This window comes from Equus przewalskii, chromosome 14, assembly GCF_037783145.1.
Source record: "Equus przewalskii isolate Varuska chromosome 14, EquPr2, whole genome shotgun sequence".
NCBI classification, from domain to species: domain Eukaryota; kingdom Metazoa; phylum Chordata; class Mammalia; order Perissodactyla; family Equidae; genus Equus; species Equus przewalskii.
In genome coordinates, this window is record NC_091844.1 from 32,199,448 (window position 1) to 32,227,390 (window position 27,943).

Here is a 27,943-nt window from a genome sequence, read left to right on the forward strand (position 1 = left end):
GCTATGGTGAGTTCTATATTGTATTAAGAGATATGATTAGGGGCCAGCCCAGTGGCGCAGCAGTTAAGTTCACATGTTCCGTTTCGGGTGGCCCGGGGTTCACTGGTTCGGATCCTGGGTTCGGACGTGGCACCACTTGGCAAGCCATGCCGTGGCAGGTGTCCCAAATATAAAGTGGAGGAGGATAGGCATGGATGTTAGCTCAGGGCCAGTCTTCCTCAGCAAAAAAAAAGAGGAGGATTGGCAGAAGATGTTAGCTCAGGACTAATCTTTCTCAAAAAAAAAAAAAAGAGAGAGAGATAAGATTAGAAAAATGAAAAGAGCACTGAGGTAGCCTAAATGATAACTGGGAGAGGTGGTTGAGTCCTGCACTCTTAGTTCAATGTGTGCCTAACTAAATGTCTTTCTACTTCACATAATACCTCAGTTTCCCTAGGCTCAAGCTTCAAGTAGGGTACAAACCAAAGCATATTCTAATAAACTTTATAAATGTGTAGCTACCTTACTTTGTTTCTCTGGTATTCAGTTTGCATAGTACAGTGTTTCAGATTTTCCTAAGTGATTTTCTTTTCTTATGTGAGCAACTTCTAGTGCCACCTGTGGACTGGAGATCTTTGGAATTCTGGTTGGCTGGCCTTTTTGTCATTGGTGGTATTTTTTAACTATTCTGCCTTGTTTTTTTTTTGGTGAGGAAGATTGGCACTGAGCTAACATCTGTTGCCAATCTTCCTCTATTTTATGCAGGATGCTGCCACAGCATGGCTTGACAAGCAGTGCTAGGTCTGTGCCTGGGATCCGAACCTGCAAACCCTGGGCTGCCAAAGCAGAGCACACGAACTTAACCACTATGCCACCCGGCTGGCCCCTATTCTGCCTTTTAAGCGCAGACAAACTGTTTAGATTCCCCTCCTCTCAGGCCAGTGACCACAGAAACAAGAAGTGGATGTACTGGTAATGCCGATTATTGCTCACAGTCATGGGACTGATATGACAGTTTAACTGATGTTTCACGCACATTCATTCACTCATGCAATAATATCTGAATGCCTGCCCCATGACCAATACCATTCTAGGTGCTAAAAGGCACAATTTAAATTTCCATCTATATACCCTTTATGCAGAAAATTATCCCCTATGTCTTGTCTGTTCAAGAATAACTTATCATGAAAAAAATATCCTGGAAGCTGTTGGCAATGAGGTCGTTGCACTTCCTTCCCACTGCGAGGGCGTGATACAACCTCTCTGAATGGTCATCTCCCAGCCGTCAGTCATCCTCCCTCTGGTCACGGGGCTCCCTCCTCCACGGGGCAGGCTTTGCCACTTCTCGGGAAAGATGGCCTTGTGGTCCTTGTTCTGTGCACTGGAGCTAGAGGGAGTTTATTTTTAAATAAATATTTATTGACTACTTAGTTATATGAGTGCCAGGTGCTCTTATCAATATTGTATCATTTTGTCCTCTCATTGTCCAATGAACTCGGCATGGTAACTTAAGTTTTAGAAAAGTCAAGTACAGCACCCAGGGTCACTCATGTAGTAGGTGATAGGAGCTGTGTTTTCACAGGTCCGTCTGACTCTAGAAAGCATTGTATCATGCCAGGCCAAATGCATGCGTATGTACATGTGTGTGTAATTATGTATAAAAGCAGGTGACAATACTGGAAGCTTTTAGGGTAATAACGGAATAAAAACTTTAAATTGTCACTTTTTTTGCTGAGCTAAACGTTTTCTTGTTCTTCATATCTTTAACAAGCTGCATGCAAAACAAAACAAAATAAAACAACAACAAAAATACTCCTCTCCCAGACTAACCTGGTGGACACTGGACCACACTTTGACTGGCAGACAGCTCCCAATCGAAAGTGTTGACCCAAGGCTGGGGGCTGTTTGCAGAGCGAGGACAGCTCCAACCCCACAAATGCCTGCCCTAGTTCAGCCATCCGGCCTTTCTGGTGGGAGAACAATGCAACACGGTTCCTGACAATGCCTCTCGGAGCAGACACGTGGTCAGAGTCGTGCCATCTCCAGTTGAGAAGGACATAAAGATTCCATCCAGGCACACTCTGTACTCACCCCCGCCCCATAACAGGGCCCAGTATCCTGAGCTCAGTGCAGGAGGGAGGTCATGGCTGATTCAACCACAACATAAAAGTGCCCAAAGTGCAGCCCGCTTCAGAGACGGACCGATGCCTCGCGCCCTTGGGGTAGTCCGAATCCAGTGTCCAAGGAGGTTAGAAGTAATGACCCCATTTGGTTATGTTTATCCTAGTGCCAGCAAGAGTAAGACTATCCAGTGTAGAGCAGTAGAGAGAGAGAGAAGGAATGCCAGAAATAGCTCTTCTAGCTTATGCTAAGAACAGAAAACATTTTGGGCTTTCATTCAAAGCCTAAGATGGGTTTGGCGCAGCTATGACATGTTTTCTCAAGCCCTAGATGGCAGTTACTTATGCCGTCAGAGGCAGTGCCCCTCTAGACTTTAAAATACAACCATTCTTTTCATCTCACAGAGTTGATTTTCCCCTATTTCTAATCAAAATGTCAAGTAAACCACAGGTGAGCGAGCAATTCCAAGGCTGAGAGGTAAGGAAACAGCCCTGTCTCCAGGTAAGGGGTGGGTCCATCAGGCACCAGTGAAGGTGCTGTCCTAGAATTCAGGCAGTGTGAGAACAACGATCTTGCCAGATGACGGACACACAGGACCTCATTGACTTGGAGGCCAAAAGAACCATAAGGTAAATCTGGTTTGACATGTTGGTAGATGTGAAAGCCTGATCTCTGTATACCACAGATGTTTTTAATATGGGTAGAGTTGGTAACCCACACCTTAAACAGCTCACTAAACAGGTAATGCTAGAACACGTAGATGTGGTTACTTGGAGAGAATAGTAATAAAAAGAATAGCTAACATTTGTTGAGTACATAATGGGTGCACCATTCTAACTACTTCATATGATGTAATAACTTGATGAACCTTTGCAACAACCCTATAAAGTAACCATTGTTACTAATTCCATCTTACCAATGAGGAAACTGAAGTACAGAGAGATTATAACTTGCCCCAAATCATGTAGCTAGGAAGTATGTGTAGGAGAGTTATAAACTTGAGTGGTTGGGTTCTGGGCTCCAGACACTTTGTTATGGACGTAGGGTGATGTGGAAGGAAGGATGATTCAAAGGAGGGAAGAGTTCCTGCCTATCTGAATGGCCATCATGTAAAATTAGCAACTAGGCTGTGAAGTTGGCGACACCACCCTCCAACTAGTTGATCACACAGGAAGGCCAACCAGTTGTTCACACAGGAACCCCAACCAGTTGTTCACACAAGAATCCCAACTAGTTGTTCATACAGGAACCCCAACTAGTTGATCACAAGCTACTAGCGTTGATCTCCAGGTCTCGTCTGTTCTAGTACCAGGGATTCTCATATGTCCAACCGCATCTGGGTCACCCCTGGCCTCTCCTTACGAATCACAAACTGCAGGCCGCCATATCCTGAGACTCAAATTCCAAGGTTGACCAGTACTCTCGATATCTTCTCTTGTCTCAGCAATCACAAGTCTTGGGGATAAAACAGGAGGAGCACCTCATCAGAAAAAAGAACACTAAGTCTAGCATCTGGTCTTTCTCTTACAATCTTTCCCAGAGAAACTAAAATTCACTCCATCCTTCTTTACAAAATCCTTGTGATGCAGGAAAGGAATACGCAGACTGGACCCAAATGAAAAACAAAAGTACAGGAGGTAAGAGATTTGCAGTGAGTCAGTGAGAAGGCCAGACAAGTGGCCAGGCTTCCCATTGTTTTATTTGCCTGTAGGTAGGAAAACAGGCATTATGCAGGCCAGTCTTTTCCTTACTAACACCACCACCTGTTTGCCTATGAGGGAAGAAAACTCTCTTCCCAGATGAACAGGAAAAGCAGCTGAGTCTACCTTCATAGATGACACTGGTTTCAACTTTGGAGACCTGGAAGTGAGCAGAGAAGAAACACTGCTCTCTTAAATGTCACATTTTATTCTGACGCCTCTCATGCCCTGCAAATATGTGAGGGCTAGCTCTGTGGACAATTCCCCCTCCCCCTGGATCAGCCACGCCCTCAGTGGGCCAGGGCAGGGCTCTATTTGCAAATCTTTCCAGACTTCAAGCTGACTCTGGCAGAAGAATACAAAAACAGAACAGTTAAAATTCTTCCACAGTGAATATCTGATTCACATAGGGAACTTGCTATTTCTGATGAAGCCCCTCCCAATTCTTCATTAAAAACCTCATGGAGGCATGGGGAGGCAAGGGAAGAAACTCATGACAAAACAAAAAAGACTGCGACTGACATGAGATAAAGTCAGAAGCTGAGAGGAAATGAAACTAACTTAAGGCAGATGGAGTGTGTGTGTGTGTGTGTGCGTGTGTGTGTGTGTGTGTGTGACATTGGGGATACGGGTTATAACTCTCCATCAGCTGTCTGATGTAGAGATCTATTCAGAAAACCCCATCCCAGCCCACCCTCCTGAGTTGAGGAGCTGTGAGGTGGACCCATTACTGACCCTATTCACCCCCAAACTAGCCAAGAGGTGTTGGGGTGGACACTGTGGTGGCAGAGTGGATGTCGGAAAAGACGACCGATGAGAAGACCCCTGGCAGAAATGCATGCTGGGATGTATATACACATATTTAGCTCAGAGAATCAGGCATTGGAGATAGGAGAAGCTGCTACCTTGGAGAGGCAGAGGGGAACAAAGAGAAAACCAGCTAGAAACTGGGAATTGGACCAGGCACTGTATCACTTTCTCTCCTGCTCAAAGCCAATGCCAACACAGCAAGGTGGAAAGGGTGAGACTAAGGTGTTCTGTTCACCATGTCTTTTGACAGACACAATCTATCCCCAAGCTGAACAATGCAGCAGCCACAGCCACAGGGAGTTACTGAGCAACTGAAATGTGGCTAGTGTGACTGAGAAACTGAATTTTTAATTTCGTTTAATTTTAATTAAATTTAAATTTTAAAACTGAAGCGGTATAAGGCATTTTTCCATAACACACAACTTTAATGTTTTGGTCCTGCTACGTTTATTTCACTTTCACATCACACTGTGTAGTGCACACGTCAGGCACGCCATCTTTTCTAGTCTTACACCTAACCACATCACCAATCCAGTCGGTATCAACAGAGTTATCCACTTGGAATGATATTTTTCTATGCACTGATGAAACATTTTTAATGTGTTTATTTGAATATGTGTTACAGACAGCACGAGTTACAGTGATATTTATGTAAATTGTAATTTGTCATTAAATTTAAATACTTTTTTTTTTTTTTTTTGCAGAGGAAGATTTGCCCGGTGCTAACACCTGCTGCCAATCTTCCACTTTTTTTGCTTGAGGAAGATTAGCCCTGAGCTAACATCTGTGCCAATCTTCCTTTATTTCGTATGTGGGTCACCACTAGAGCATGACTGACAAGTGCAAACCTGGGTGCAGGTTTGCACCCAGGATCTGAACCTGGGCCGCCAAAGCAGAGCGTGCCAAACTTCACCACTATGCCACGGGGCTGGCCCCTAAATACTTATTTCAGTTATAACAAATTATTTTCTAGTTTGAAAAAAACGATTACGGACACATTTTAAAATTTTAAATGGAGGCATGTTACTGATGTGGAATTACATGGAGAGGCAGAAGCATTAAGACTGGTAAGTAAAGAAAGAGAGACTGAACCGGAACAGGAGTTAGTGAATTAACATGGGCAGATGTAGTTTTAAAAGTGATATGCTTTTCATTTTAAAGTCAAATCAATTCTAAAAAAGATGAACCAGTTTTTTTAATGTGTATGCAAATATTAAAGCAAAATTATTTTTGGTACTCAGTTCAGATACTGGAAAACTTTTACGTATGTTCAAAACAATTTGGGTATGTAAATCTATGTGAAAACTCAATTTTATGAAATCTAAACACAGATCAAGTATTTCTGATGAAAATTTAGCCTTCAAATTCAGATGTTCTGTCAGCGTAAAATATACACCGGATTGTTAAGATTTAGTATGAAAAGAAGACTGTAAAATATCTCATTAATAATTTTTCCCACGGCCGAGTGGTTAAGTTCGCACGCTCTGCTGCAGGCGGCCCAGTGTTTCGTTGGTTCGAATCCTGGGCGCGGACGTGGCACTGCTCATCAAACCACGCTGAGGCGGCGTCCCACATGCCACAACTAGAAGGACCCACACCGAAGAATATACAACTATGTACTGGGGGGCTTTGGGGAGAAAAAGGAAAAAAAATAAAATCTTAAAAAAAAAATTTTTTCATACTGATTACATGTTGGAATGATAATACTTTGGATCTATTGGGTAAAATAATCTATATTATTAAAGCTAATTTCACCTGCCTCTTTTTACTTTTTAAAACGTCACTACTAGATAATTCAAACTTACATTTGTGGCTCGCTTTCTATTTCTATTGCATAGCACTGCTCTAGACATATTTCACCTTGCTTAGTAATAATCAGATCTACTGTCCAGCACTTATTTTATTCTGTATCAGATACTATTCTAAACACTTTATGTGAATGATCAGATTATCTCTTTTAAATCTCACAAAAAAACCTATCTTCTTAATGCATTCATTTACCCATTTGTTTAAAAAAGCAAGAAAAACACAATGTGGACCTAGGACAAAATGCTAGAGAACAAGGGGAAGGAAACAAAGCCTGGAATATTTAAAGGAAAAGCCTATCCCTGAAAATAATCCACTTCATTATTCAGAAGAAACATTCAGGGAACTCTTGGGCATCCTCAATATTTGGCAGAATAACAGCATTCTAAATAGGAGGAGAAAAATGACTAGCATAGGAATATCAATTAATCCTTTGAGACTAAAGATTTTGGCTTAAATATTCCGTACTCAGCACATCAAGGCCAAGATTAATTTTCTATGATCACTCTTTTCCTCCTTTTCTCTATTTAATCAAGAGGCAAGAGATTTTAGATTTTTAAAACACACAAGTATATTTAAGAGGGCTTACCAAATCATATCTAAGTATCATTCTTTTCACTACTATTGGGTTTCAACTAAAAAAAAATTTTTTTTCATAAAATAGAATCCTCCAGCAGGAATCCTTCTAAAAGAAATGGAGACTATTTGCAGAGATCATAGAAAATTGAATATTAACACTTCAGGAAATCACAGAAAAGATAAAACAGAATATACTGGTTAGCTATTTAAAAATAACCTTTATTTTTAAATTTTACCGATAATAAATGTACATGGCATAAAATTTGTTATTTGGTTTTATGTCTCTTTTAGCAACTCAGGATTTTATGGTGGTGCCAATGAAGTATGGAGCCTGGAGAGTGAGTGCTAATTCTACCTGCCACTCCTAACCTCTCCTTTCCTCCCGCTGTTACCTAATCTAATAAACTTGTTTCCCAAACCCAGCAGAATGTGGGGAGAGGCAACATTTTCCATTGTAATGCTGAAAATTATGGATCTTTGAACTGCCTTCGAAAAGATTAACTTTCATAGAATTTTACAGACTGTAAGGCCGTTAGCAATCATCTACCCCCCCTTTCATTTTATTTTGTAAGTTATTAAATCAACTGTAAGCACGGAAAAGGACATTTTAAACAATGTAACTTACCATTTACTTGGATTTTCTGTTTGTTCCAATCTTTTAGAACATCTGTAATCTCAGTATGCATATAATTTTGTGTTCTACTCTCTCCTCTTAATTTTTCACATTCTACACAATCACCATATTTATCATTTCAATAAATTTACACTCTTCCATCATATTGATATAATTTATTCAATGTCCCTACTATTGGTTGTTCAGATTTTTTATACCATGACTACAATCTCCATAATGAGCTTTGTAGATGTTTTATTCTCCTTTTGACCTATTCCTTACAATATCTGAAAATTATGAACACTTCCCTTTGCTCTTCAAAGTTACAAAGCTATCCAAAGCCCAGCCAGCTATAAGCTTGCTTTATTTATTTATAATTTAATATTTAGGTGTAATATTAAACTTTATCATTGGTTTAACTTGCTTTTTAAAATCAGCAGTAGGAACACTGAATCTTACTTTTTTTCCTACTAGTATCCTTATTTGTGAATTATCTGTTTGTATTTTTTGCCCATTTTTAGGATCTTGCTGCTTTACTAACATATTTATAGAAATTATGTATACATTGCAAAATTTAACATTTTATACTTAAAATTTATTATTAGGTATTTTTCCAATTTTAATAGTCTCCTTTTAGTATACTCAAAATCTGGAAGAAAAATGTTAAATCATACCTATCCATCTTTTCCTTTGTACTCCTCCCTGTTATTCAATAGTTAGAAAAGTCTGTTTTTGGGTGAAATGCTGATAATTGTTAAGTTGGGCGTTGAATACAAACATGGGGGTTCATTCTGCTATTCTCTCACTTGGTTGTATGGTGGAAAATGTCCATAATACAAATTTTTAAAAAAAGTCTCTCTTCCCCATTGCTAGAAAAATCACTTTATTTTATTTCCACTAGTTTTTCTCCCACCCCTTTCACGTTCCAGTTGAGGAAACTCTTGCCCAGGAGGATAAGTCAGTCATTTATCATATGACTCATCTTGTTTCCCACCCACCAAACTCAGCCACAACCTCTTCTTTTTTAGGCACCGCAAAAACGCCCAAAGGCAGTGCTATTTGGAAGGGGCTAGAATTCAATTAAAAGAAAGTTTCGTTGGAAGATCTCAAATAGCTAACGCTTTATTCCTCCAAACTTACTCCAACTCTGCCCCACCAACAAGGCACGGTAAGACCAGAGGGGTCCTGAAGAACTTCACAAATGGCTCTCCAAGGAAAGAAAACCCTGATTTGTAGCTATTTCTTTGGTGTAAATTTTCTTTTAAAGATTTTATTTTTTTCCTTTTTCTCCCCAAAGCCCCCCTCCGGTACACAGTTGTATATTCTTAGTTGTGGGTCCTTCTAGTTGTGGCATATGGGATGTCGCCTCAGCATGGACTGATGAGGGGTGCGATGTCCACGCCCAGGATTCAAACCGGTGAAACCCTGGGCTCCTGCAGCAGAGCGGGCAAACTTAACCACTTGGCCACAGGGCTGGCTCCTGGTGTAAATATTTTTATCATGACCGGTTTCAAGTCACCAATGTGATGTTACCGTACTTAGTAGCTGGGAATAAGTAGGCAGTAGTACACCATTATATAGCATTTCCACCACACAGACAGAATAGACATAAATAACCTCAAGAGCGTATGTAATAGTAAGAGGTAGTAAAATAATTAGAAAGTGATGAGTTGTTTTAAATATAACTTATTTATAAACAGTTATATTTTAATATCATTTATTTACTCCTAAATTCATATAATTTAATTTTAAAATAATGACTATATTTAACAATCAGTTGGCAAAACCCTGGAAATTTAATAATCAGCTTTGATGAGCTGATACAAGGACGCAAAGGATGCTCCAGCACACCACTGTGAGACACAACAGTAACGAAAACAGGATTTCTTTTGTAATTGTAGTAAAACACATATAACGAAATTTACCGTTTTAACTATTTTTAAGTGTAATCTTCAGTGGCATTAACTACATTCACAATGTCATGCTACCAGCACCACTATCCATTCCCAGAACTTTCCCGTCATTCCAAACAGAAACTGTACCCATTAAACAATAATTCCCCATTTCCTCCTCACCCCAACCACTGATAACCATCATTCTACTTCCTGTCTCTATGAATTTGACTGTTCTAGGTACCTCATGTATGTGGAATCATATAGTATTTGTCCTTGTGTCTGGATTATTTCACTTAGCCTAATGTTCTCAAGGTTCATCCATCTTTGAACATGTATCAAAATTTCATTCCTTTTCAAGGTGAAAGTGGGATTTTAAGGCCAAGATTTAGGGCCACCTTTGCTGCCCAGACAACCATGGTTGGCCTGGAGGGAGGTGTGTGGATGTTACTCCACCGTCTCCCTTCCCAGGAATAAGCCCAGCCCAGATTCACAGTACAGAAGACCCGGGTTCCCATCCACGTATAGCAGAGCCCCGGTGGGGCGGTCCCAGGGCACCTTTAAGAGGAAGCACACAGAATTTGGACAGGGTAGAATGTGCCATGTGCATGATTAGAATCTCACTGTGTTTATCTTTTCAATAGATCCAGAGCAGTATTTCAACCCAAAAGAGGTTCACATAACTCAGTGGTTGTGAAAGTGTGGTCCCCCCACGAAGAGCATCACCATCTACTGGGAACTTGTTAAAACGGCAAATTCTCCAGCTCAACCCTAGACCTACAGAATCCAAAATTCGGGGGTGGGGCCCAGCAATTTGCTTTTTAAGAAGCCCTCCAGGTGATTCCACCTCATGGGCATTTTATTAGTGTACATTCCCACTCTTGATCTTACATCAAGTATAAGGAAAAAGGGGGGAAAAACAAGAGGAATTACATTCATGGAGGGGGGAACCACAACATTAACACTTTTTAAAATGTCTGTATAAATATGACTCAGGGAACGTGTTGGCCAAAGATGATTTAAACACCAGAGTCCTCAAACCACCCACTGCAAACATGCATTACTCCTGGTAAGCCTGATCTGTTATTTTATGAAATCCATGGAACTGCAAATTCAATTCTCCTCCCACAGGTGAGCGCTAGCACAGGCTGTGAAGATCATTCAGCACTGCAGACCAGAGGCTGGGAATCCAGAGTAAGGGCACATTTCAGTGCCTGCTCTGCTCTCCAGACTTAACCCCACCTATAACAGCCAGTTTATTCTGGCATAAAATTCAGATAGTAGTGACTATTGTGCAGGACGTCTTTGAGGATTAGCAATAACGTCAACCCCCACTATACCCTCCTTCCCCATTAAGAGAACCTTCATGAGTTCAGGGAGTGGATTTGGTAAACCAAGAAGGCGGGACTCACCCCAGGAGGACATAATGACTGGTCCAAGACAAGCCCATTACAACTCTACGAGTGGTTTACGAGTGGCCGTGTGACCCCCTTCTGGACAATGAGAAATAAAGATAAACCTGCCCAGAAACTTGGAGAAAGGATTTCGCCCAGGCTGAAAAAGGCAGAGTCAGCCTGCCAACTTCCCCCTTTTCTCTGGCCTTGGATGATGTCAGGACACAGTGTCCAGAGCAATGGCTTCAAAAGGATCCTAATCTAATATAGAGGGCAGAGCACCTACCATGGTACCCGGGGAAAGTTCTCAAAGTTTACTGTGTACAAAATCTCCCAGGGGGCATTTAGAAACACAGATCTGAGGGATGCTAGACTCCAGAGCTTGAGTCAGGAAACCTTAGGTGGGGCCCAGAGACCTCATTTAATCAAGTTGCAATAAGCACCCCTGGTTACTCGCCACGCACCCAGTTCCAGGCCCTGATTCTCATGCAGACAGTCCCTGCAGGAGACCCCAGTTCCAAAACCTCCACTGGCTGTGTGTGCAGGCACTTACAGCCCTTCCTTAAATATTTATCTTACCCTTACCAAGTACCAGACTTTGTGAGAGAAACAAAGATGGAGGACACGTGATCTTGCTCTGGAGGGGCATGTAAGCTAGGAAGAGAAACAAAGCAGGTATATAACAAACGAATCCGATGACAAAGCAGCATGCGGTACTATTACCAGAGTTGCAGGATAAGCGGAGACGACAGACTAAGTCCCCCTCTACATTCCAGAGAGTAAGGGGCTCTATTTGACTAAGGCTTATAAGGACAGACAGGATTTCAAAAGGGAAGGAGATTTCGGGCAGAAAGAACAGTAAAAATGAAGCCTCAGCTATGATCACAAATGGTAAGACCCTTGCAAAATAGTGGTCATTCATATGGAGTTGGGCTGGAGCTTAAGGAAATGAAGAGAACGGTGGGAGACAAGGGGTGGGAAAGTAATTTTCAAAAGTGGATCATTTTGCAGCAGGCCAGGCTTGGAGGCTGACTAAATTTTCCAGGCCATGGGCAATCGTACATTCATTCAGCATACCTTTGGTGAGCACCCACTATGTGCTAGGCCAGAGGATGGGGGCTGCGTGGTCCTTACCTGCAGAGGAGCTCAAAGCTGAGTGGAGGACACAGTCCTATAATCAGACACAATAAGGTGTGAACATTCCTGTGATGGGGAATCCCAGAGACAGGAGCACACAGTGAGCCCTCACCCAGATTCAGTCAGTCAGGGAAGGAGCCTGTGTCCAAGCCGAGTTGCCAGCCATAGGACAGGGCAGTGGGGAGTCTTGTTTTTCCAAGGCCGGATCTCTGCCTTGATTTCCTTCCTGGTATCCAGCGCTTCCATCTTATTCAAAAACATGTATTACATAACTGTGCTAAGCAGTGGAGCAGATGCAAAAGAAAAGAGGGATTCATAATCCAGGCCAGCAGTTCTTACCCTGGGACCCTTGGACTCTCTAGGACCTGTCCCCCAATACTGATTGGTCATGTCTCCAATAGGCCTACGGAATGACCTTAATTTCTGAGGGCCCTCTTGCTCTGTCCTCTGAGACTAGCCCTGCTCTGATCAACATGCCACTCCTGCAGTGTGCCTGGTCTTGCTTTCTCATCCCCATGCCTGTAAATAAGCCCTTCTCCTATGCTACCTCCAGGAAGCCTTCTCTGACTACCCGTGATGAGTTAGGTGCACCTCGTCTGTTATTCCATGGGGAGTCTGGCATAAAGCATCAAATCACTTACTGCACAGTCCCATGATTTTTGAATTGGTGATTCGATTGTTTATCTCCCTAAGGATGGGGTCTGTGTATTTTATCCTTGAATCTCTAGTGTCTGTCACATTACATAATAAATAAATGAACCTTGGTCCACTTGGCAGGGGCTGCTGACATCCTGCATAACAGCTGAAGACCCTTCCCTGAGGTGCTGAGCTGCCTCTCCTGCCTTTAGATGCTGCTCCACGTCTTGCTCCCACAGGGATGTGCCCCCAGAATCCAGACACAGCACATCCTCCCGGTTCACTGTCTGCCCTCCCCTCCTCACCTATCATCTGGGACCCCCTGGATACTTAGAATGACCCAGGTCACCATCAAGTTCCTCTTGGACAAGTGGTTTGGACAGACTCTACCACTTCCCCTCTGAGAGAGTCCAGCCCCATGGTCAGTTTAATCCCCCAGCCCTGCCTTTTCAGGCTGATTCCCCACTTTTAGCCCATTATACAGTAGACAGAGTGGTAGAGCACAGGATACAGAATCAGTCCGCCAAGGCTCTACCACTTGCTAGTAGGTGATCTCGTGCAAACTGCTCAACCCCTTTGTGCCTCAGTTTCCTCATCTGTACAATGGGGATGATACTAGTAGCACCCACCTAATATGGGTGAAAAATTTTTAAAAAGCCACGCCAGGTGTTTGGCCCAGGGTCAGGCTCATAGGAGACACTTGGTGAACATTAGCTATTGATAGCTGCGGCACGGAGGTTCCGGCATGCAGAGAGGCAGCACCCTCAAAGACTAAGGCACAGTGTGGATGAAGAAGGAGGTGCAGGTCCTGAAGCCAAAGCCAAGCCCCTCAGTGCCCACGACCTGATATCACTGCCAGGACTTTCTCTGACAAAGCGCCCCACCCCAGCAAGTCTGTCTGGTCTACAGGCCGTGACTTATCGCCCACCTCCTCTCTCTGCTTCTGCAGCTAAAGACACATGGAACCGACCAGACCATTTACATACAGAGCTTTCCCCACCATGCAATTCAAGGCACCTTACAGTATTTTTGGAACAAGCTGAAGTATAGCCAAACGGAAAAATAACCCAACTGAAATGTATGATAAGAATCAGCGATTGCTACTTCATCTCATTGGAAAAGGAAGCCTAGGTGCACGTTAGCTTTTTGTATACGAATAAGAAAATATACGGTCATATATTAATTTTGAGCTTGGAAAATTTGGTAATTATACATTCTTCATTTCTGTTTCATTCCCTTCTTCACAAACAATGTTAAATGGGCAGGCGATATCTGTAACTATCTTAAAAAACTGACAATACAAGAATATGATTAAAAAAACCTCAAAATCTCTATGTGGTTCACACATACTTCAGATGTAGAGGTCAAATTAAACCATTTAAGTTCATATTTAAGAGAACTGAACTTCTAACAAAGCTCGTAAAATGATTTCGAGGTCACTGGTTAAATAGTCACCTAGAGACATTTAGATTATAGAAGCTACATGCTCTGTCACAGGACCTCAGAGAACCCGGCCCCAGGACAGAGTAAATGCTTAGATGAAACCTCAGGGAGCTTGGGGATTTTCTGCTTCATTTCAGACTGTGAGCTTGGCGCTTAGAGTAGTAACAGCAAAAGTAGCTATGAAATCAATATGTGCTGAACGAGCGAATAAGTAAATTTATGAATAAATGACACATAAAGAATATGACACAAAAAGGTATATAGTGATAAATCTCTAAGAACTCCACCTCCTCGCCCCCAGTGGCAACCATGCTTGTAATCTTCCTGTGTATTCGTTTAGAAGGATTTAATGCATTAACAAGTATATAAGAATATAAATAGGGGCCAGCCCTGTGGCTGAGTGGTTAAGTTCGCTCGCTCTGCTTCGGCAGCCCAGGGTTTCGCCAGTTCGAATCCTGGCCAAGAACATGGCACCGCTTGTTAAGCCACGCTGAGGCGGTGTCCTACATGCCACAACTAGAAGGACCGACAACTAAAAATACACAACCATGTACTGGGAGGCTTAGGGAGAAAAAGGAAAAATAAAATCTTAAAAAAAAAAAAAGACTATAAACAGCCCCCATCATTCTCATATACAGAAACGGTAGCACATCATGCAAGGCTGTATTTTGTTTTTTTAAAAATGTATCTTCAGGGGCCGGCTCAGTGGCACAGTGGTTAAGTTCACATGTTCTGCTTTGGCGGCTCGGTGTTCACCAGTTCAGATCCCAGGTGCAGACCTACACACTGCTTGTCAAACCATGTTGTGGCAGGAGTCCCACATATAAAGTTAGAGGAAGATGGGCACGGATGTTAGCTCAGGGCCAGTCTTCCTCAGCAAAAAAGAGAAGGATTGGTGGCAGATATTAACTCAGGGATGATCTTCCTCAAAAAAATAAATAAATAAAAATAAAAATAAAAATGTACCTTCAATATCATTCTCTATCTGTTCCTATCAACCTGTATCACTTTTTAACAGCTACACAGGGGCCGGCCCTGCGGCCAAGTGGTTAAGTTCATGCACTCTGCTTCGGTGGCCCAGGGTTTCGCTGGTTTGGATCCTGGGCACAAACACAGCACCGCTCATCAGGCCATGCTGAGATGGCGTCCCATACAGCACAACCAGGGGGACCTACAACTAGAATATACAACTATGTACTGGGTGGCTTTGGGGAGAAGAATAAAAAAAACGAAGATTGGCAACTGTTGTCAGCTCAGGTGCCAATCTTTAAAAAAAAAATTTTAACAGCTACACAATATCGCACAGCATAGATATTCCATAATTCAACCAGTCCCTCACTCATAGATATTTAGGTCATTTCCAATCTTTTGCTGCTATAAACAATGTATATATCCTTGTACATATGTCTTTCTACACATGTCCAAGTATATCTTTAGGATAAGTTCCTAGAATTCAAATTGCTGGAACAAAGGTAAATGCATTTTTTTACTTTGACAAACACTGCCAAATTTCAGGGTAATTCTTAACATGATGTCTACATACCTGCTAGGTATACATGATTGGGTGTAGAAGAGTGTCCATAAACCCTTGAAACTGTATGAAAAATGTCAAATATGTGTTTATTTTTCTCTAGAGAGGATTCATGGCTTTAACCAGATTCTTAAAGGGGTCTGTGACTCTAACAAAGATGAGAACGACTGAGTCAACAGGTCATGGTACAGCATCAAAAAGCAGCAACAGCAGAAGCTGAAGCTAAGCAGGACCCAGAAAATGCTTTCCTGAGCCCCCTGGAGAGGAGTGAGTGGGAAGATGCTGGGGGCTGATTATATAACCGGGCTTGTGTTTGTAGGACCTCCTCCAGGGGAGCTGGTTCAACCACACATAAATCAGGAGAACTTGTTCCCACTTATCACGGAGCCCCTCTCCCTTAGCTTCTGGTAATAATTTAATGCTACCTCCTGGGAGGGGGGAAGTGAGGGCCTTAACCCAGAGGATTGAATCCACAGTGACTGGGCGGGAAGGCCTTTCTGATGACTTCCCAGAAGTCCACTCATGGGGCCTCCTGCTGCTCATGCTGCTATACCTAGGCCTTAAAGGGTTAATGACATTGAGAGGGGAAAGGTGGAAGGTCTTTTGCAGAATAATTTACAGTCCGGCCTTTAGCTGCAATTTATCGCTGCTGCTGATTGTGGATAAAACATTCACTCTGGGTTTTATGCCTAGCAGTCCAGACCAAGAAGCAGTAGGCAATTTACCGACCTCAAACATCTTGAACCTTTAAAAAGAATTCTTCAAAGGCAGTGGTTCAGGTTCCCATAGCAAAAGCTCTCAGTCCAGTTCAAACACAACTGAACACGACAAGTTACTCCCAACAAAACCGACAACCGGCCTTAGATGGAAATCCTAAACTCCTGGGGAAATTAATTTCTTTTTTTGGTTTGATTTACATATATTGTAAAATGATTACCAGAATAGGTTCAACTAACATCCATCATCTCGTATAGATAAAAAGAAAAGAAAGAAGAAAAGAAAAAATTTCTCCTTGTGAAGAGAACTCAGGATTTACTCTCTGGACATCTCTCCTCCATGTCACACAGCAGCGTGAACTACGGTCGTCAAGCCGTACGTTACGTCTCTAGTACTGATTTCTCTTAGGGAAATTAATCTTAATACAGTAATTCTTCTCAGTTTCAATTAAATTTAAAAACAAATAAAAAATCTTTAGTTGGAGCCCCATGTATGTCTAGAAGTGTTAAGCACCGTAAAACCATGGGGTGAATTTGACGTGATAAGTGTAATAAAGAGCTATCCTTGTGAGTGGGGACAATTTCAGCATTTATCACGTTACCCAGAGTTTAGAGCATAACAACAGCCCTAAGATCCCTTAAGTCCTATCTTTTTGTCAATGCTTTATTCAATTTAACAAGCATGTGCATATTCATATACGTGTTTCTAAAGCTTAGTTTCTCAAAGCAAGGTCCAAGAAACACCTGAATTATAATCACCCAGAGAACCTATTAAATATGCAGATTCCTGGGTCCCACCTGTCATAGTGGATCAGAATTTCTGGGAGTGGGGCAAGAATCTGGATGTTGTTCAAGCTCCCTGGGGGATTTTGATACACCCTGAAGTCTGGGAACTACGGCGTTAGAAATCACCTTAGTTTAACCTTCTACCAATCAAAAAGGAGCTGTGGGGGCTGGTCCAGTGGCGCAGCGGTTAAGTTCGAATGTTCCACTTTGGCAGCCTGGGGTTCGCGGGTTCAGATCCCAGGTGCAGACATGGCACTGCTTGGCACGCCATGCTGTGGTAGGCGTCCCACATATAAAGTAGAGGAAGATGGGCACGGATGTTAGCTCAGGGCCAGCCTTCCTCAGCAAAAAGAGGAGGACTGGCAGTAGTTAGCTCAGGGCTAATCTTCCTCAAAAAAAAGAAAAAAAAAAGGAGCTGTGGGGCCTCCGTTTCAACACCTCTGGTGAGAAAGCTCTGGCCAACTCCAGGCCACCTGACCCGGGGGTTTCAAAAGCAACTTCCCTAAATTTAACCAGAATTCACCATCCAAAAAACTCCTACCCAGTTCCACTCAATGCCACAAGGAGTGAGTTTATTCCCTCGTCCACACACCAAGGCCCTCAAGAATTTAGGGCCCTTAATACGCGTTCCATCACCCACTGCAATCTTCCCTTTCCGGGTGAAACAGCTCCAGTTCTTTCAACCGTATCGCATATGTCAGCTCAGCAAGAAGAAAGTTGAAGAGCGAAAGGAAAACATTTGGTAAAGATTTAGTTAATAAGCCCTGAAGCCACAAATCTAAATCCCCAGTCATTATAAACCAAGCTCTGATGGAGCCACAGTGGGGCAGAGAGAATATATCTGTTTACAAGTGGTCTAACCTGGACCAAGGACCACAGCTGGGAGCCTTGGGATCCTCACGTGTAAAACAAGGTTAACGACCCCACCTCTGGTTGAAATAAGATTAAATGAGTCACCTAGTATGACTGTCTTTCAAAGTCTCTCCAGGGAGGACACTGCTGCATCTATCAAACTGCCTCCATCAGCAGCCCTAATTGCAGTGAAAGCAAACTCTCAAGGACTAAGTTGGGGCCAAAGTGCAACCCAAAGCCAAAGCAAAAATGTTTTGAAGTTTCTTGCTTTATATTAAGAAAGTATCTAAATTTTGAACTTCAGTCCACAATATATCCGTGATTGTCTGAATATGAAAAGTGATTTATCCTCAAATATCTGGGTAAAATTGACATCCAAGGAAAATCCCCCCCCTTGTTTATTCTGAAGCTTCAGGTGTTCTCTGGCACACAGCCTACCATCTCCAGGGCCTGCCATCACCTTCATCTCTCATGGAGAAGAGCAGGCTTAGTCTGCAAGTGGATGGGCAAGATCGGGAAAACGAATGAGTGCTGGACGTAAACAAAGGAACGGGCCACTGGGTATGAGTCCTGGGAGGACCAGGAGGCTCCCTCCAGATGCTGAGGGCTGGTGTGGTCCAACTTGACTGCGCATGTTACTCTCTACGTTGCAGAGAAAACTTATCCCTAACCAAATGCAAGAAAATCCAGGAGGGAAATTTGTAGACCCCTTGATCTACTAGTTGTGTATTTGGGCATGCTCGTGTCTGTGTCTGTGTGTGTGTGTGTGTCCCCAAAGCAACAGAAATCTGACCTGAGCTGAATGTAGGAGATGTGGCTTTGGCCAGATAGGGCTCTGGGAAGAAAGCAGGTCTTAGGGGGCTATGGTTACCCATTTTCTCGTGCCTGTCCCCTTCCTCTCCTATCTCTCTGTCATCTGAGAATTCCCTGGCAACTAAAGAGCTCCGGTTTGGCTATCAGTAGAGTTACAGTTGGTCCACCATATCTGCAGTTCCACATCCCAGGACTCAACCAATCACAGACCGAAAGGCCTCCAATGCTTGTGCTTGTACTGAACATGTACAGACTTTTTTTTTCCTTGTCATTATTCCCTAAACAATACAGGATAACAACGATTTACATAGCATTTACATTGCACTAGGTATTATAAGTAATCTAGAGATGATTTAACGTATACGGGAGGATGTGCATAGGTTATATCAAATATTATGCCATTTTATATAAGAGACTTGAGCACCCACGGATTTTGGTATCCAAAGGGGTCCTGCAACCAATTCCACCCCAAAATCGAGGGACCACTGTACTTGCAGTGTAAGGAGGCAGAGGGTTCTAGAACTGATGGGCAAAGAGATACATAATTTGGTGAAGGAGACCCTATCCATTCTGTCAGCTGGAGAGAGCAAATGCTCATTTTTCCTGAAAGGTGTGGGTTACTCAGGACCCACAATGCCCCAAACAGCTCAGAGAGGACTTGCACCAACTTGGGGAGCACTTGAAATTAGGCCGATTGTTGAAAAGCAATAACTTCTTTGGTCCCAAAGTCTCCCGCTGGTCAAAGCCATGACAAAAGAGCCAGACTGTGCCAAGTTAAGGACCTCATAATAACAGATGTCCATGTGCCAGGCATAGTGCAGAAGGCATTAGATACACAAGAAGGAGAGAAGCAGTAAGAAACTAGGAGAAAGCAGTAAGTTTCTTAAAAGGAGCAAAGAAAGAATTAAAAAGTAAAACTTGGGTGTTAGTCTGAGTCAGCTCCAGAGAATATGAACTCAATCCTTCCTTTTTTTTTTTTTAAGTTTTATTGAGGGCACATTGGTTTATAACGCTTTATAAATTTCAAGTGTACATCATTGCATTTCGATTTCTGTGTAGACTACATCATGTTCACCAGGCAAAGACTAATTACCATCAGTCACAGGACACACACGCCCTACACCCCTTTCCCCCTCCCTCCTCCCCTCTACCCCTCTGGTAACCACCAATCTAATCTCTGTATCTGTGTGTTTGTTGTTTTTCATCTTCCACACATGAGCGAGATCATACAATCCTTTCTTCTTAATGCCCAAACCCAACACCGTGTTTTTGGCACATGAACTCAGTAGGTAACTGCTCTGGTCTCTAACAGCACTACATCCTGAGTATAACCCGCCCTGGACATCGTTTTCGACGGGGCCAGTGGATAATCCCGGGCTTGCCTCTCGCCCACCGCGAGCCAGTCTCGGGCCGCCGGCTCCCGCTCCGCCCTGTGGCCGCCGGGCCCCGCCCGAAGGCCGGCGACTGGCAACCCCTCTGGGGCCCGGCGCAGAACCGGCCGTCCCCGCGAGGCGCTCGGGGCTGCCGCGCCCCATTCCCGCAGCCCAGGACCCCCCGGCCCCGGGCCCCCTTACCGCTCGTGCCGAGACGGGACGGCGCTCGTCCTCTGCGGCCACGGAGGTCACACCCTCCTGGGGGCCGGGCAGCGGGTCTTATTGCAGGCGGACCCGCCCCACTGCGGGGTGGAGACAGGCCGAGTTCCTGGTCGTTCCTCTGCCCACGGGACCGGAAAACCCTCCGCGGACCGAGCGCACCTGGAGCCGGGGCCGGGACCGCCGCGCAGGGCGCCCAGGGAGGGGCCGGCCTCGCCCCTAGGTGGGGGGCTGCCCCGGGCCGCGGCCTGGCCCGCTGTCCCCGCTCCCAGCCTCGTGCCCGCCCGCATCGCACAGCCCGCCCGGCGCCGCCCAGCCCGGCTCCCGCCCCAGCAGAGAGCTGGACTCTCCGGCCGGTCGGCGCCCGGGCGCCCCCACCCTCTCGGAGGTCTGAGCCCTCGGGCCTCGCCCGCACCCTCCCTGCGCCCGGGAATCCAAACTTCCTCCTAGGAAACTGCACTTTCTCTCTCAACGTCAGGACTCACGTCGAGCCTGTGGCCGGAAGAGTGGAAAGTCAAATCAAAACGGCACACTGCGTTTCCCTTTGGCACGTTAAAACGTGCGTTCCAAAAAGTTCCCAGGAGTTTTACATCTCCCTTGAGGAAAACAGAGTTCCCTTCCCTTGGGGAAGCCTTTGGGAAAGAGGGTCAGGAGCAGCCCGGATCTGTCTCTCTTCCCCTGTAAATTACCAGGGTTGGGCACTGATCAGTAGCTCCGGACTTCGGCCTTGGGGCAGCGCTCCCCTCTTGTAACGCGGTTTTGTGTGTTCCTATCTGCTTCCCCGACTGGAGACAAGCCTCTTGAAGGCACCAGCTGAGTCTAAGGCATCTTTGTACCCGCGCCCAGGACCGTTTCGGGCACATAGGTGTTCAGTGAATGCTTGCAGCATGAATCCGTTGAGTCTACAGGCAAATTGCGATTTTATTTAGCAAAGGGTAGGTAGCTTTGGGAGTGTGTTTGCCAGCCAGCAGACCAAAATCCAGGCGCCTAATTGCACCCTTAAAGCTGGAGAGGTAACATTAAATTATTTCGTTAAGATGTAGCTAAAGGCGCTGGTTTAACATGGTTAAGAGCAAGGATCAGACTGATGGGGATTCTAGACCTGGGTCTGCTTAAAAGTCCTGAGCTTCAGTTTATGAACTTACCTGGAGGAAACAAAATTAACAAGACAAACAGTATAAAAAGAAGGAATTAAAGATAATTCATTTCCTCAGAGAGATTAGAAAGACTATGGCATCCCCTAAAAAATAACAATTAGGCCACCCTAAAAAATAAAAGGTTAGGAATGGAGCAGATGCTGTTAGCACCCGGCTGAGATCACCTCTCCCAGGAGGGGGCCCCCAGCTCACAGCTGCCCCTTTTTCTCCGTAATTGCCCTCAGGCCAGGTTGGGAGGCCACAGGCAGAAGCTGGCTTTTATGGGGTACCAAAGGCCAGGAATAAACCTGTGATACCTTTATATTCCAGAGCTCCCACGGGTTTAGGCTGAGGCTACATTTCAGCGGAAACCACGGCTTCGCTCTGCCTCCCTCTGTGTGCTATTTTACTTACTCGCAGGTTTCTCCTGAGAATACTCCCTCACTAAGGCACTTACACAAGAATCCCGTTCTTACGCTTTGCTTCTAGGGAACCTGATCTAACACAGAGTGTTTTAAAAATTCATACAATTGTTGAAATTAAAGACAAAACGAAGCCTTTGAATTCAAGAGAGCAGAATGAACCCAAACATTTACCTCAGCTCCCTCTTGAAATCCAACTCAAGCAATAGTAGATTTTTTTTTTTAATCTCATAAGAACAAGAGAGGAAAAATAGCAAAACTTTGGAAACTGGAAAGCAGATAGACAGGTGAGAATTGACTTAGCAGACTTGAGAAAACTGATTCCGAAGCCAGGAGTAGGGAAAGCTGAGAAGCAACACGATACTGTAGAATTTCTCAAGATACGTAGGAAACTGCTGCCCCCGGTGTTTCTTAAAGTGGGTATATAGTTAAGACTGAAAACAAGAGGATTGTTTGTAAGTGTGTACAGGAAGCAGTCTCCTCCACCCCCTTCACAGTACTGCTCAGATGCCACTGCCCCTCTCCCGCTCGGGCAGAAGATTGGAAACATGGTCTCTGGAGGAGGTAAAGCAGAGGATCTCTGGAGTGGGGCATACCGGGTGTAGACAAGATGTTCTGGTTATCTAAGGCTGCCGAACAAACTACCCCAAAACTTGGTGACTTAAAGCAATGACCATTTTATTATATCTCATGATTCTGTGGGTCTAAATTTGGACAAGGCTTGGCTGGGCAATTCTTCTGTTCCACCTGGCATCAACAAAGGTCACTTGGTGATATTCAGCTGGCAGATGGGCCAGTCTAGAGGATTCACTCACATGTCTGGCACCATGGCAAGGAGAGCTGGAAGTCTGGTCTCAGCTGGCACTGTGGACCAGAGCACCTACACGGGCTCCCTCCACATGGCAGGCTCAGGGTAGCTAGATTTCCTACACAGAGGCTCAGGGCTCCTAGAAAGGATGCTCCAAGAGAGCCAGGCAGAACTTACCAGGCTTCTTATTATCTAGGCTTGGAAGCCTCTGAGCATTATTTCTGTTGCATTCTCTAGGCCGTGCAAGTCACTAAGGCCAGCCCAGATTCCAGAGAAGGGGCTAAATCCCCTTCCATCTGTGAATGGGGGGACTAGCAAAAAAAATTGCAACCACCTTTAATCCACCTTTAATCCACCACACAAGGTAGGGGAATTGAAGGTCTATTTGAAACTTAATATGATGAATATTGAGCTGCTCAGTGTTCTTCCTTCACTTGGCTTCTGCAACACTGGCAGCCAGGCTAGGGAGTTTGAATACTCTCCTTCAGGGAAAAGTAAGACCTAAAGAACTGTCATCAGTTACTCAGTGAAACTGGAGCAACTGGCAGTAATCAAGCCCTGCTCACTTACACGTGCACACAGAGCTCCCAGGCAGCATTTGAGATTTCACTAGGCAAATTTTAAAGTTTAAATGTAAAGAGATTTTTGAGATTTTGCTAGGCAAAATATAGGACACTTGGTTAAATTGGAATTTCAGATAAACAACAAATAATTTTTTTACTAAAGTATAAAATACTTATATGCTATAAGTCTGTCCTAAATATTGCATGGAACATACACTAAAAATTGTTTGTTGTTTATCTAAAATTCAAATTTAAATAGGTGTCCTGTTTTGTTTTGTTGTATTTTGCTTTGCTAAATCTGGCATTCTTAAATAAGAGGAGACAGCCGAAGGTCATCAGAATTTAAGGGAGGGATCAGGCATGAAACACAGAACAGGAGACTACACGGAGAGAAGAAAACTTTGAAAAATCTATTATCTAGCTCCTTTGAGAAATAAAAATAGAATGCAATAGAATAGATTCTCTAAAAAATGAACACTCTGGGGCTGGCCCTGTGGCCGGGTGGTTAAAGTTCTGCGCACTCTGCTTTGGCAGCCAGGGGTTCACAGGTTTGGATCCCGGGTGCTGACTCATCAGCCATGCTGTGGAGGCATCCCACATACAAAGTAGAAGAAGATTAGTGCAGATGTTAGCTCAGGGCTTATCTTCCTCAAGCAAAAAAAGAGGAGGATTGGCAATGGATGTTAGCTCAGGGCAAATCTTCTTCACACTAAATAAATAAATAAAATTTTAAAAAATTAACACTCAGTGAACCAAACAGAGCTCTTTCAAATTAAAAATATGATAGAGTGGTAGGAAGATAAAGTAGAGGAAATATCCTAGAATGTATAGATAAAAGGCAAAAAGAAGAGAAAGAGGTAAGAAAGCATCAGAAAATTAGAAAGCTCGTCCAGGACATCTGGGAAACTGAGGAGAAGAAATCCATTAAATACTTCAATTGTATATATTTTTAGAACGAAAGGACATGAGTTTCCACACTGAAAGGCCTCACTGAGCCCAAGACAATGGACAAAACCAGAACCACGCCAAGGCACATCATGATAAAATTTCAGAAGACTGGGGACGTAGAGAAGATGTTACGAACACCCAGAGGGAAAAATGAGTTTTCATACAAAGGGCCGAGAACCAGAATGGCATCAGACTTCTCCACAGCAACCCACAAAACTGGAAGACAGTGGAATAAAGACTTTACAAATCAGGGAGAAAATTATTTCCAACATAGATTCTCATACCTGTCCAGACTATCCGTCAAGTTGGGGGTCAATAAAGATATTTTCAGACATGCAAGATTTCAAAAAACTTATCTCCCATGTGCCTTTTCTTAAGAAGCCTTCAGATGATGTGTTCCACCAAAACAAGAAGGTAAACCAAGAAGGTAAAAAAAAAAAAAAGTGAATAGCAGAATGGACAACTGAAAATTGAGTGGCAAGGAAGAGTGGTTAATGCTACCTGTAATTATTATTTCTAATTTTCCTGAACTTTAGAGTATAGCTAATATTTACATAAGCACTTACTATGTGCCAATCTATTCTAAGTGCTCTGGATATACAGTTCTAATCAGTTAATCCTCACAACAGCTCTATGAGTTAGATACTTGCATAGAGTAGATGTCAATAGGTCTTACTGTGTATGGTATACAGTCATTTATTAATCCAACGAAATTGTATCAAACTTTCTGTGGTAGATTGTATTTTTTAAAATTGGTCACAACAATGTGACCAATTCAGTCTTACATGCTTTTCCAAAAACCCTGCCTCCCTGCCCCCAGTCAAGAGATGGCATCTCTGTCCCCTCCCTATGAACCTGAGTGGGCTTCTAAGGTGGCCTTCTAGGGTGGGCTTCTGTGACTGCACAACCAAAGTAATGCCATGTGACTTTCAAGTCTGGGTCTTCAAAGGTGATACGACTTTCATCTAGTTCTCTCACTCAGAACATATGCGTCTGGAGCCCTGAGCAGCCATATAATAAGTACAGCTGCTCTGAAGCTGCCATGCTGCGGAGACCATGTGCACAGCCCAAATGAAGAAAAAGGGAGAGTCGGAGGAGCCCCGGCTGTACCAGCCCCAGCCGTTTGAACTGTCCCAGTCTCAGGGCCAGACATGTGAATGAGGAATCCTTCGAGATGACTCCAGCATCATTCCTGTCTCATGGCAGCCAGGTGAGAGGCCACCTAGCTGAGCCCAGTCAATCACCAGAATCATGAGAGAGAACAACAGTAAGTAATCATTGTTTCATGCCTCAAAATTTGGGGTGTTATTTTATGGAGCAATAGATAACCAGAATACTTCCAGATAAAAGTGGAGGTTTGGCCAAGCCTTCTGAATCTCCCTTCCCAATTCTCATTGAAAAGGCCCACTGCATGTAAGGAAGGGGAATTTTTACCCTGAGTGGCAAGTCTCCTCTATGACACTGGAGATGGCAATCTCAGGAGCATGGCCAGGCCACATCCAGCTTGGCTGCTGGCCAGGAAGGACTCGAGCACAAAGACCAGATAACCTTTGGTCCCTTGGGACAGTGGCTTTGCATTGAGAAGAAATCTTGCAGGTATGACATTCTTTGTCAGATGTCTCCCTCCACTCTCTCTTCAGGCTGCTGGAAGGTAACCAGTCCTTCAACCTAAGATATGAGAAGATTCTAACAGCCTCCGAATAGACAGACAGGGAGCCAAGAATTAGCTCATCCTGTTTGGGAACAAAGGCAAAGTATAGATAAAACTTTTAACCTTCAAGGATGAGTAAGCATAAAAAATATATAGAACTATGAGAAAGGTCTGGAACGTAGAAAAGAAAATATAGCATCTAACAGGAAGAAGAAGACTATTTTTTTAAGTTTTACAATATAAACCAGAAATAAATTTTAAGCTGTTTCTGTTATGTCTTTGATAGATGAAACAGACCAAAAAACATAGAAGTAAAGTGAGTAATATTATTCATGAGATAAAATTAACAGTTACAGCCTGGACTCCATATTCTACAGAGAAAGCACTTTCTTTTCAATCATCTACTGAATATTTTAAAAACTGACAAAATATTTATTTGCAAAGAAACCTCAATAAATTCCAAAATAAAAATAGGGTTTAAGTTCCATTTATTAGCTGATGACCTTAAGAAAGTCACCTTTCTTCTCTGTGCCTCAGTTTCTCATCTGTAGTGTGAGAATAATAGCAGTGCCTGCCTCATAGGTGCTATGTTATAAGGATTAAATGACTTATATGTAAAATTTTTTGAAGAGTTCTTGGCCCATCATAAGTTCTATATTAATGGTGGCTATTTTTCTGGTCACAATTAAATAAAACTAAAATTTAGTAATAAAACTTTTCACCAATCACTCCCTTCCCCAATCAGCAGTGTTTGCTACCACCTAATTTTATAAATGTCCTGTTTGAGGGCTCTAAGAGAAACTAACTTCGACACCGTCCTTTACGATATTTCTCCATTTCCTCCTAGAATCCACTGGTATCAAAGAAAAATCTGATGTCAAACTGATTCTTGTTCTTTTGTAGGTAATCTAGTTTTTCTTTCTAGAGAAATTTTAGATTTCTTCTTTCCTTGGAAGAATGTGTTTAGGAGTGGGACCTCTTTCGCTCCTCCTGGTTGGCACTCTTAGATCTGTTCACTCAGAAGATGAATCTTTTCAGAACTCAGAAATGCTCTTCTATTAACTTATCCCTCTTCCATTATCTCTATTCTTTTGTTCTGGAATTTCAGTTGATGCTGTGGGAACTTTTGACTTTATCTTCCGTCTCACTTAAACTTTCCACACTGGTTGTTTTGGTTCTGGTTTTGGTTTTGGTTTCGTCCTTTAGCTTTAGTTTGAGAGAATCCTTAGGATTAATCTTACAAATTCATTAATTCCATTTTCAGTTGTATCCATTCTACGTAGCTCATTTACCAATTTTAAAAAAATAAACTTTCATTTTTATCAAAGTTACAAATGCACATAGTTTTAAGAGGTAAATAGGTCTACAAGGCTTATTACAAAAAGGAAAAAGCAGCTTTCCGTCTCCTTATTCTCACTTACCTTTCTGCTAGGATACTAGTGCTGCTTTAAGCATGAACCCATCTGGAGTCCACAGAATCCACTGATTCCTGAGGTTGCAGAATAGGACATCCCAATCACAAGTCACAGCAGCGTATTAAGCTTGCTAAAAGAAAAAAATCTAGAGGCCAGCCTGGTGGTGTAGTGGTTAAGTTGCACTCTCAGCTTTGGCCAGGGGTTCGCAGGTTTGGATCCCAGGCACAGACATATTCACTGCTCAGCAAGCCATGCTGTGGAGGCATCCCACATACAAAGTAGAGGAGACTGGCAGAGATGTTAGCTCAGGGACAATCTTCCTCACACACACAAAATCTATGTAAGTTTTGTGAGAGAGATTCTCATGAAGAAAACCTGTGTTTCTGTAACCACAGGCCCATTTAGAGCCAATTAGAGTGATTTCTATTATGCTATGTGTTTTTTACCACTATAAAGAATGATTCCTAAAAAGATGGTCAGGAAATGTATAGAGAGATGAATGGATTTGAAAAGCACTGATATCACTTATCCTGTGGTCTTTATATTTATTCCAGGACCTGCTAAGACCCCTTTTCACTCAATATACCCGTTGTTCTCCCT

At 43.3% G+C, this 27,943-nt stretch overlaps 1 protein-coding gene across 1 annotated transcript in view; it reads right to left on the minus strand.

Moving 5' to 3' along the window:
* Nucleotides 1–20,714, minus strand: part of ANXA4 (annexin A4) — a 61,066-nt gene extending 40,352 nt beyond the window's left edge. Inside the window, exon 1 of the mRNA XM_008514851.2 lies at nucleotides 20,383–20,714. The gene's annotated coding sequence lies outside the window, so the exon portion shown is untranslated. The remainder of the gene's footprint in view (nucleotides 1–20,382) is intronic.
* Between the last annotated feature and the right edge of the window lie 7,229 nt (nucleotides 20,715–27,943).